The 10,857-nt window shown below is 42.6% G+C and overlaps 1 long non-coding RNA gene across 1 annotated transcript; it reads left to right on the top strand.

The window, feature by feature from the left end:
• The first annotated feature begins 8,661 nt into the window (after positions 1–8,661).
• On the top strand, positions 8,662–10,128 carry LOC123148696 (uncharacterized). Its single transcript, XR_006474074.1, has 2 exons — positions 8,662–8,889; positions 9,574–10,128. It is a non-coding gene; the product is annotated as an uncharacterized lncRNA (long non-coding RNA).
• The last annotated feature ends 729 nt before the right edge of the window (positions 10,129–10,857 follow it).

Here is a 10,857-nt window from a genome sequence, read left to right as displayed (position 1 = left end):
CCTCGTGATGTCCAGGATCTCATCCGGGACTCCGAACAACATTCGGTAACCACATACTGATTCCCATAACAACTCTAGCGTCACCGAACCTTAAGTGTGTAGACCCTACGGGTTCGAGAATCATGCAGACATGACCAAGACAGCTCTCTGGCCAATAACCAACAGCGGGATCTGGATACCCATGTTGGATCCCACATGTTCCATGATGATCTCATCGGATGAACCACGATGTCGGGGATTCAATCAATCCCGTATACAATTCCCTTTGTCAATGGTATGTTACTTGCCAGAGATTCGATCATCGGTATCCCAATACCTCATACAATCTCGTTACCAGCAAGTCACTTTACTCATTCCGTAATGCATGATCCCGTGACTAACTACTTAGTCACACTGAGCTCATTACGATGATACATTACCGAGTGGGCCCAGAGATACCTCTCCGTCACACAGAGTGACAAATCCCAGTCTCGATTCGTGCCAACCCAACAGACACTTTCGGAGATACCTGTAGTGTACCTTTATAGCCACCCAGTTACGTTGTGACGCTTGGTACACCCAAAGCATTCCTACAGTATCCGAGAGTTGCACAATCTCATGGTCTAAGGAAATGGTACTTGACATTAGAAAAGCTTTTAGCAAACGAACTACACGATCTTGTTCTATGCTTAGGATTGGGTCTTGTCCATCACATCATTCTCCTAATGATGTGATCCCGTTATCAATGACATCTAATGTCCATGGTCAGGAAACCATAACCATCTATTGATCAACGAGCTAGTCAACTAGTGGCTCACTAGGGACATGTTGTGGTCTATGTATTCACACATGTATTACGGTTTCCGGTCAATACAATTATAGCATGAACAATAGAAAATTATCATGAACAAGGAAATACAATAATAACCATTTTATTATTGCCTCTAGGGCATATTTCCAACACACCTCCGCGTTCAGCACACATTCAGCTCGATGACGTCCTCGCCTTCTTGATCTAGCAAGAGGGGCGAAGTAGTAGATGAGTTCCGGCAGCACGACGACGTGGTGACGGTTGGTGATGAAGAGCAATCTCCGCAAGGCTTTGCCAAGCACTACAGAAACTAGACGGGGGTTAAACTAGAGGGGACGGGGTTGCTGGCACATGGCTTGGTGAATCTTGATGTCCCTTGGCTGCTAGCCCTGCCCCTCTATTTATATGTTGAACCTTGGGGTCGAAACTTGGAGTAAAATCCTCCTCAAAGTCGGTTTTGCCCGCAAGGAAGAGTCCTTCTCGGACTTCCAGGACCAGACGCCATGTGCCTCAGCGTCTGACCCAGGGCCAGACGCCAGGGTCTCCGGCGTTTGGCCCCCTGGCCTCCGCAAAACCCCTTTTGCACCGACTTAAAGACCTATGGGTCTTACCCCTTGGCCTAACCATATCATCGTACATATCAATCTTTACCTCCAGAACATTCCAGAGCTCCTCGTCATGTCCGTGATCTCATCCGGAACTCCAAAGAACATTCGGTTAACAGCATGCATAACTCATATAATACTATATCGTCAACGAACGTTAAGCGTGCGGACCCTACGGGTTTGAGAACTATGTAGACATGACTGAGACACCTCTCCGGTCAATAACCAATAGTGGAACCTAGATGCCCATATTAGCTCCTACATATTCTATGAAGATCTTTATCGATAGAACCTTTATGACAACATACGTAATTTCCTTTGTCTATCGGTATGTTATTTGCCCGAGATTCGATCGTCGGTATCTTCATACCTAGTTCAATCTCGTTACCGGCAAGTCTCTTTACTCGTTCCGTAATACATCACCTCGTGACTAACTCCTTAGTCGTTTGCTTGCAAGCTTATAATGTGTATTGACGAGAGGGCCTAGAGATACCTCTCCGATACTCGGAGTGACAAATCCTAATCTTGATCTATACCAACCCAACAAACACCTTCGGATATACATGTAGAGCATCTTTATAATCATCCAGTTATGTTGTGACGTTTGATAGCACATAAGGCATTCCTCCGGTATCCGGGAGTTGCATAATCTCATAGTCGAAGGAATATGTATTTGTCATGAAGAAAGCAATAGCAACAAAACTGAACGATCATTATGCTAAGCTAACGGATGGGTCTTGTCCATCACATCATTCTCCTAATGATGTGATCCCGTTATCAAATGACAACTCATGTCAACGGTTAGGATACCTTAACCATCTTTGATCAACGAGCTAGTCTAGTAGAGGCTCACTAGGGACACGGTGTTTGTTTATGTATTCACACATGTATTAAGGTTTTCGATCAATACAATTCTAGTATGAATAATAAACCTTTATCATGAATAAGGAAATATAAAATAACAACTTTATTATTGTCTCTAGGGCATATTTCCTTCAACCTCCGCCTTCTTCTGCGCAACTATCTCCAAGCCCAGGTCCATCTCGTCCTCCCCTCTTCAAAATTAAACACGAGTGGGTGCTCCTCCGGTTGCGCCACGTTACTTATGAGCTGTGTTGGGATTTTCACCGACAACCAAAAGAATGAAAACCAAACAGGAAAAAACAAATAGAGAAAATAGTTAAATAAGAAGAAAAAAATGAATGTATTTTATTTATTTTTAAAAATTATAAACATGTTTTTTTCTTAGAAAAATGAAAAAATATGAATTTTGGAATAGTTATTGAAACTTGTGAATTTATGAAAAAAGAAGAAGAAAACTAAAAAAATGAGTTCAAATTTTGAAAAATAGAAAAAGAAATACAAAAATAGAAACAACCAAAATAATGAAAAGCAAACAGGAAAAAAATATAGATAAAGTACACAAATAAAAAGAGAAAAAATGAACATATTTTATTTAAATATTTTTTTGATAAACATGATTTTTTTAGAAAAATTGAAAGGAGAGGAAAACCAATGAAAAGAGATGAAACAAAAAACAAAAAAAACATGAAGATTCCAAAACAGAACAAAAAAATGTATCCTAGCTACTTGGGCCGGCTCATCTGCGGTTTGTTCGTTGTTGAGGGTGGACTTGCAAGTAGGACAAAAAAAAGGTCGGCGCGAGTCGAGGGTGGACTTGCAAGTGGGATAAGAAAAGATTGAGCCCGGGTTGCAAGTTGACCATGGACTTGGAACTGGGACAAAAACAAGTAAAACCCTGGTTGCGAATCAAGGATGGACTTGCAAGCGGGGCTAAAATAACTCGGTCCCAATTGCGAGTCTAGAGCAAACTGCCCATTTGTAAAAAAACAAATCCAAATACGAAAACTCGCTGGGCTGGATGAAAACATAATGTTGCGGGCATGCTACAATCATTTATTCTTTTTTCTTAGAACTTACAACCCATTTGCTTCTTTACCAAGTACACGCATTTGCTGGGCTGACTAAACAGAGAAATGTTATAAAAAATAAAACTGGGCGGCACATTTTGTTTGGGCAAGAGACTTTCTTTAATAATTTACAGGATGGGTGAAAATAAGTCAAAACATATTTTCTTCGATTTTCTGCTAACCGGTGCCTGCAGGCCCGACTGGTAGGGCTCGCCCAGTTGCTCTACTCCTTTTTCTGTTAAGACAAATGGCCGCGCCGTAAAGGATTCGAACATGCATCCTCCTCCTCAACGGCTAGCTGGTGTAACCATCGCACTAACAAGAGCAGTCATGCTACCAATATAAACTATTCGTATTTTATTCGATCCTTTTTTAATTTCCTTTTTCCTTTTTTGGTTTTTCTTTTTTTTCTTTTTTCCTTGACCAGTGAATTGTCCGCAAATGCGTGATTTTTTTCAAATTAGTGAACTTTTTTTTGAATTCCTTGAACTTTATTTCAATCGATGAACTTTTTTCAAAATCCATGAACTTTTTCTCAATTTCGCGGATCCGTAGGCGTGCTCGGGGAGGTCGGGGACGGATTGGAGTGGTGGCAATCGACGACGGACGACGATGTACGCGGTGGAAACTAAGTCGATGGCGAGCGTACAGGGCGGCTCCGCTCGAATTTACGCTCTGGATGGATGTAGTCGACGGTGGAGATCCTCCTGGACTCGTCGGTGCAGAGAACGGTGGCCGGTGGCCGCGAGCTTGATGACGGCGCGGTGACGTCCCGCCCAGCCGTCGAGACAGATAGAGAGGGAGAAAGGGTGAGCGAGAGGGGGGCCGAGCACGGGGGCGAGGGTTTCGCGAAAGGGGTCGGGGGGCGGCCTTGTAGGGCGTCGAGGAGGGAGGATGGCCACCACGCAGCTGAGGCACTGCCATGGCAGCTAGATGCTCGCCACGACCCCCTCCTTGCCCTAGAGCGAGGAGGGAGGTGAGTGGGGCGTGGGCTCGGCTCCTCCCAGGCCACCTGGGCCATTTCCTATATGTTTTTCTTTTATAGTTTCTGTTTTGCATTTTAATTATACAACATATATGTTTTGTAAAGTAAGATACTTTGGTCCATAATTACAATGCCAATTTAGGCACTGCCACAAAATGGTTTGGGAGGCTCTTAAAATAGTTTGGGATTTTTATAAACATAAAATGCAATTAAATATTATATTAGCTCCCTGGTTTTACTTTCTTTTTGGGCATTAAATCATTTTATAAAATGTTGGTTTCTATATGGTAAATACTTAGTGAATTTTTGCAACTTATCGAACATTTTTTTTACTGATAGAAGAAATGATAATTTAACTTGCAACTTAATTTGAATTTTGACTTTGATTTTATTAAGTGGAAAATTTGCATAGTAATCATGATGACATGACCACCATTAGGGGAAGATTATTGTAGCATGATTCTCGGGGTGTTACAGTGAGAAAACTTATCGGTTAGTACTTCCTGCAGAGATAAGCCACTGATTGGAAGCAGAGATAAGCGACTGACAGGAAAGTAAGGCGGCAGTTGAGGCAATGAACCACCCAAAGTATTTGTGCAGTTCCAGAGAGGTATTAGTTTATTTTATCAATGCCAATCAGCTCAACACTCAAGGCATTGCTATGTATCATCGGTTGCAAAGATTTAATGTGAAAAAATAAAGGACTTTCTCATGATAGTAGCAAAACAGTAGCACGATACCAATAAAGATGACATCACACTAATCTGGATAAAGGCCTTAGGCCGGTATGAACCTGCACAAGGAAGCTTATTCAAGTAATTCCAGAAGAGAAGATAAAGCAATGACTAGAATCATTCAATAGTATATATATATTTGAGCATCAGTACAGACATAAGCGCTCATATACACGCGCATACACTCATCCCTATGAATGCACACACACACACCCTACCCCTATGAGCACCTCCGAGAGACTGAGCCGGCATATCATCTTGAGATTTACGAAGTCATCGTAGGCGCCTCGTCGTCGACAGGAACGTCTCCTCCCACTCAAAGCGCATCGCCGGAAATTCTGAAATAAATCCAGGAATAATGCGAGCACCAGGATTTGAACCCTGGTGGGTTGGGGATATCACTGTCCACCCAACCAACTCAACCACAGGTTGATTCGCCATTCAATAGTATATCCTTTCACTACAAATTTTGCTCTATTTTGCGACGCTTCACTTGTGTCATGTATAACCCTTTTTCTCACGGAAAATATACTGGTGACGTTTTCCGTCCATCACTCCCACTGTCACTGAAGTGCCGTCATAGAAAACAAAATTTTGACAGTACAACTTTTTTCGTCACGCGAGATCACATTTTAGGTGACGCTAAAAATGTCATCAATGGCCATCTTCGGTGATGGCTCAGAATGTCACGTACGATAGCCCAGTCTGTCGCCTAAGATCTTTTTGGTGACGATAATCCCGTCCTCGATGATCGGTTCGTAGGTTTGACCAGTCAGAGATTCTGACAGGTGGGGCGAGCAATTGCTGACGTGGCTTCTTCCATGTGGGTCCGTCATGAATTGTCTCGTCGATGGTCCCGTCAGTAATAACTCTCCGTTACTTTTGACCGGTCAATGCTGCTTTAGTTTCATTGCTCGCAACTCATTAGATCCTTGCGATGTAGTCTAGACGATGAACTTTAGCAATCCATGGGTTAGGATTGCCTGTGCAGGACGACGGTGATACGTCTCCAACGCATCTATAATTTTTGATTGTTCCATGCTATTATATTATCTGTTTTGGATGTTTAATGGTCTTTACTATGCACTTCTATATTATTTTTGGGACTAACCTATTAACCGGAGGCCCAGTGCAAATTGTTGTTTTTTTGCCTATTTCAGTGTTTCGCAGAAAAGGAGTATCAAACGGAGTCCAAACGGAATGAAACCTTCGGGAGAGTCGTTTTTGGAACAAACGCAATGCAGGAAACTTGGAGTGGATGTCAAGAAAGAAACAAGGAGGCCACGAGGCATGAGGGCACGCCCAGGGGGGTAGGCGCGCCCCCACCCTCATGGCCCCCTCGTGGCTCCCCTGACCGACTTCTTTTGCCTATATATACTCATATACCCTGAAAACATCCGAGAGCACCATGAAACCCTATTTCCACCGTCGCAACCTTCTGTACCCATGAGATCCCATCTTGAGGCCTTTTCCGGCGCTCCGCCGGAGGGGAATTGATCACGGAGGGATTCTACATCAACATCATAGCCTCTTCGATGAAGCGTGAGTAGTTTACCACAGACCTTCGGGTCCATAGTTATTAGCTAGATGGCTTCTTCTCTCTCTTTGATTCTCAATACAAAGTTCTCCTCGATCTTCTTAGAGATCTATTCGATGTAATTCTTTTTGCGGTGTGTTTGTCGAGATCCAATGAATTGTGGGTTTATGATAAAGATTATCTATGAACAATATTTGAATCTCTTCTGAATTCTTTTATGTATGATTTGTTATCTTTGCAAGTCTCTTCGAATTATCAGTTTGGTTTGGCCTACTAGATCGATCTTTCTTGCAATGGGAGAAGTGCTTAGCTTTGGGTTCAATCTTGCGGTGTCTTTTTCCAGTGACAGCAGGGGCAGCAAGGCACGTATTGTATTATTGCCATCGAGGATAAAAAGATGGGGTTTATATCATATTGCTTGAGTTTATCCCTCTACATCATGTCATCTTGCCTAATGCGTTACTCTGTTCTTATGAACTTAATACTCTAGATGCATGCTAGATAGCGGTCGATGTGTGGAGTAATAGTAGTAGATGCAGAATCGTTTAGATCTACTTGTCGCGAACGTGATGCCTATATACATGATCATGCCTAGATATTCTCATAACTATGCACTTTTCTATCAATTGCTCGACAATAATTTGTTCACCCACCGTAATACTTATGCTATCTTGAGAGAAGCCAGTAGTGAAACCTATTGCCCCCGGGTCTATTTTTCATCATATAAATTTCTGATCTACTTTATTTTGCAATCTTTACTTTTCAATCTATATCGTAAAAATACCAAAAGTATTTATCTTATTATCTCTACCAGATCTCACTTTTGCAAATGGCCGTGAAGGGATTGACAACCACTTTATCGTGTTGGTTGCAAGGTTCTTATTTGTTTGTGCAGGTACGAGGAATTTGAGTGTAGCCTCCTACTGGATTGATACCTTGGTTCTCAAAAACTGAGGGAAATACTTACGCTACTTTGCCGCATCACCCTTTCCTCTTCAAGTGAAAACCAACGCATGCTCAAGAGGTAGCAGACGGCGACATGCAGGAGGAGCGACGAAGACCGGGGGCTGTGCGGGATGAGCGCGTAGATCGGGTTGGGACCCCTGCGTAGTATGCGCGGCGGCTATGCGGAAGGGGAATTTTTGGTCTTTTTCCAGGGAATTAGACTGATTGGTTGGTGTTAGCGAACCGAATGCTCACCTTTACCTTTTTTTCATCATAATGATGATATATTGTTTTGGTATTAGTCAGATGGCAACTTTACCTTTTTTCCTTCTTCATCGTGATATATTGTAAGACATGTCATTTTTTTTCTTTTTTGTCCTGCACATGTTGATGGTGACATGGTGATTTTAAATGGTTTTATTCAATTCAATTATTTCAAATTATAGAACTAATTTAGGGATTTCATTGTACCGTTGGCATGGCAATTTTGTTTCCCACAATTACTGTAATCGCGAGAATGGCAACTTCTTTTTAGAAATATGAGTGGTACATTTGTTTAAAAAATGTGATAGTTTTACTCACTTTCTTTCTTTGTGACATAGGCATAGCGGTGCATAAATGATTTTTTTTCTTGACTATTTTCACAAATTAAGGCATTTTTTTATCTAATTATTTTATATATGATGATATTTTTGTTATATATGTCATGGCATTTTTGTTCAGCCACTGAAAGTCAAGTCAAAACATCACTTTTTAGACTTGGTATTAGTTCATAGCAAATTGGGCTTTTCTTAGGCCAACTGAGATAGTTATGACAACAACAAAGTAAGTATACTATAAAAAGAAGGGTTGTCTCCATCGTTCGCTCTAGGAGAACTATCTGTTCGTTGGTGCCTCCTCTCCTGGGGAACATTCTCTAGATATTCGCATCCAAGAACGGCAACAATAATGGGGGTGCCCATAGAGATATAGCCTGCGTGCGTGCGTGCGTTCATAAAGTGAGTGTATGTGTGTTCATAAAGTGAGTATATACGTGTGACTGTATGGTGTTTCAAAAGAAAAATCTCATGAAGGGAAAAGTAAAAAAAGAATTTCGCCGTGGCAGAAGCAAGCAAAGAGCGGGCCGGCCGGTTGTGGCAAGGCAGCAGGCAAAGAGAGAAGGTCGGGCCGGGCCGGGCCTTAGGCTATATACACGGGAGCCCACGCCCCAGCCGGTCGGTGGACGGACATTTTTTTTCTCCCCAACCAGCGAGGAAGAGGAAGAGGAAGCGGATCGAGTCGGCGAGAGCGAGGGCGAGGACGATGGCGGCGCTCCGGCTAGCGGTGAGGAGATTTTGCGACCGTGCGCTCGGGAGATCAGCGGTACTTGTCCTCTCCTACCTCCGACCCCTCTCCCTCTCCCTCTCCCTCTCTAGCGGCGTGGCAGCCAGATCAGATCTAGGGTTTGCCGTTTTGTTGTTCGAGTTGGGGCCAAAAACCTTGCGCAAATCTTAAGTTTTTTTACGAATTGGGGCCAAAAGCCCTCGATTACTGGCGGTTAGACATTGATCTGCTCTTCAGATCCGGCCATCGATTGTTGGAAACATTGATTCCGAGGATTTATGTACCTAATAACATGAAAAAAAGTTTTATTTCTTTCAGCATATGACCGCTTGCTCTCAACTTTGATAAGCTTTGTCATGATAAGTATATCCTAGTGTAGTAGACCTTGGTGGTTATACGAAATTGACGGTGAGGGAAAAAGAGACGAATTTCCCCTCCCTCCTGTCAGTCTAAGGTTTCCCGAGCAAGCAAGACTTACGTAGTGCCTGGTGTTTGTGGTTTGATTCCTACCAAGTACTCCGTACAGTATAATTGGCATGTGGTTGTTAGGGCCTTGCAAATTGTCTAGAGTGGCTACAAACAGGAGATAAAAGTATGAGTAAAGCCAGCTCAATTGAGACACTTTCATCTTCAAAATTTGGATAATGCCAGCTCAATTGGTATTTTCAATTGCTAGCTTGTCAACCTTTGCTAGTCTTACTTATGTTACGGTTTCTGTTGCAGGGCATTTACGAGCTCAAGGCTGCCAAGGAATTCCCCGACATTGATCCTGGGCATCTCAAGGCTGCCAGGAAATTCCCCAAACTTCGTGTCAAGGATGTTGATGCTACGGCTCTGAATGTCTTCAAGATTCTCAGGGAGAGTCCAGTCGATGGTCATAAAGATGTAACCCTTCGTGAAGTGCGCATGACACTCAAGACCTTGGCTGAGATTCAGGAAGAAGAATGAAGATGCGCTACTAGGAAGCAATATCGTCTCTTGCTCTAATATGAACTAGCTTTGCAGTATTGTAGTATTTGAATCTTTCCTATGTTGTCGCTCTGTGTCTTGATCTTCAAAACTGCTGGACGGATGTGATGTTTTGCTATTTTCTTGCTTCGCAAGGTTGAATCATCCTTTGATCTTGACATGCCCACCAGATTCGAGTGTAAGCTTTCGGGCTAGCGATAAGGGCGGCATGTACTTGGTATTCGTAAGATTTGCTGGATGCTTGTACTCAGTTTCCTTAAATTATAAAATACTATATGGTAATGGAATGGATCATTTGGAAAGAAAGAAGATTTGATTGGTGGTGCAAGCCATTGATGATCATATTTGTCAGTTTTCGTTTTTCCTTTTTTTGCTATGGAAGTCTCCCTCGTGCATCTTTGTGTGAGAAGGCAAATTCTGGTGCCTTCTCTAGCCAGATGTGCATCTTTGTGTGAGAAGGCAAATTCTGGTGCCTTCTCTAGCCAGATGAACAAATTTTGCAAGGACGCATCTTTGTGCCTTGTCTAGCCAGATGAACAAATTTTGCAAGGAGGTGCCTTTGTGTGAGAGGGCAGGCAAACTCTGCTGCCTTCTCTAGCCAGATGAACAAATTTTGCAAGGAGGTGTCTTTGTGTGAGGAAGTCTGGCGCATCTTTCCTTTGTTGCTTTGTAGGGGTGAATCATCCTCGATCTTCAAAGCTACTGTACTTGTGTAATGTTTGGATCTTCAAAGCTACTACCTTCTAGCCAGATGAACAAATAGGTAGCGATGTTGATACAGATATTGACTGTTGTCTTTCATGTGATTCAGATATTTTAGATTGGAGAAGCAGGATAATCAAATAAAACACACAGTACACTACCACTATATTGGAGTGTGTGGTTTCTTAGGTTAGAGTGAGGTGGACATTTGCTTATGATTTGCATGCACTAGCGTGAGGTGTAATTTCAATTCGTTTTCTACTGTGGCTAGTAATCGTTTTATGAAGCTACAACTGTCGTCAAAGATGAACAGAACTTAAACACGGCCGGCCAAAG

This window comes from Triticum aestivum, chromosome 1B, assembly GCF_018294505.1.
Source record: "Triticum aestivum cultivar Chinese Spring chromosome 1B, IWGSC CS RefSeq v2.1, whole genome shotgun sequence".
Taxonomy (NCBI): Eukaryota; Viridiplantae; Streptophyta; class Magnoliopsida; order Poales; family Poaceae; genus Triticum; species Triticum aestivum.
This window is presented reverse-complemented; position numbering and strand designations above follow the sequence as displayed.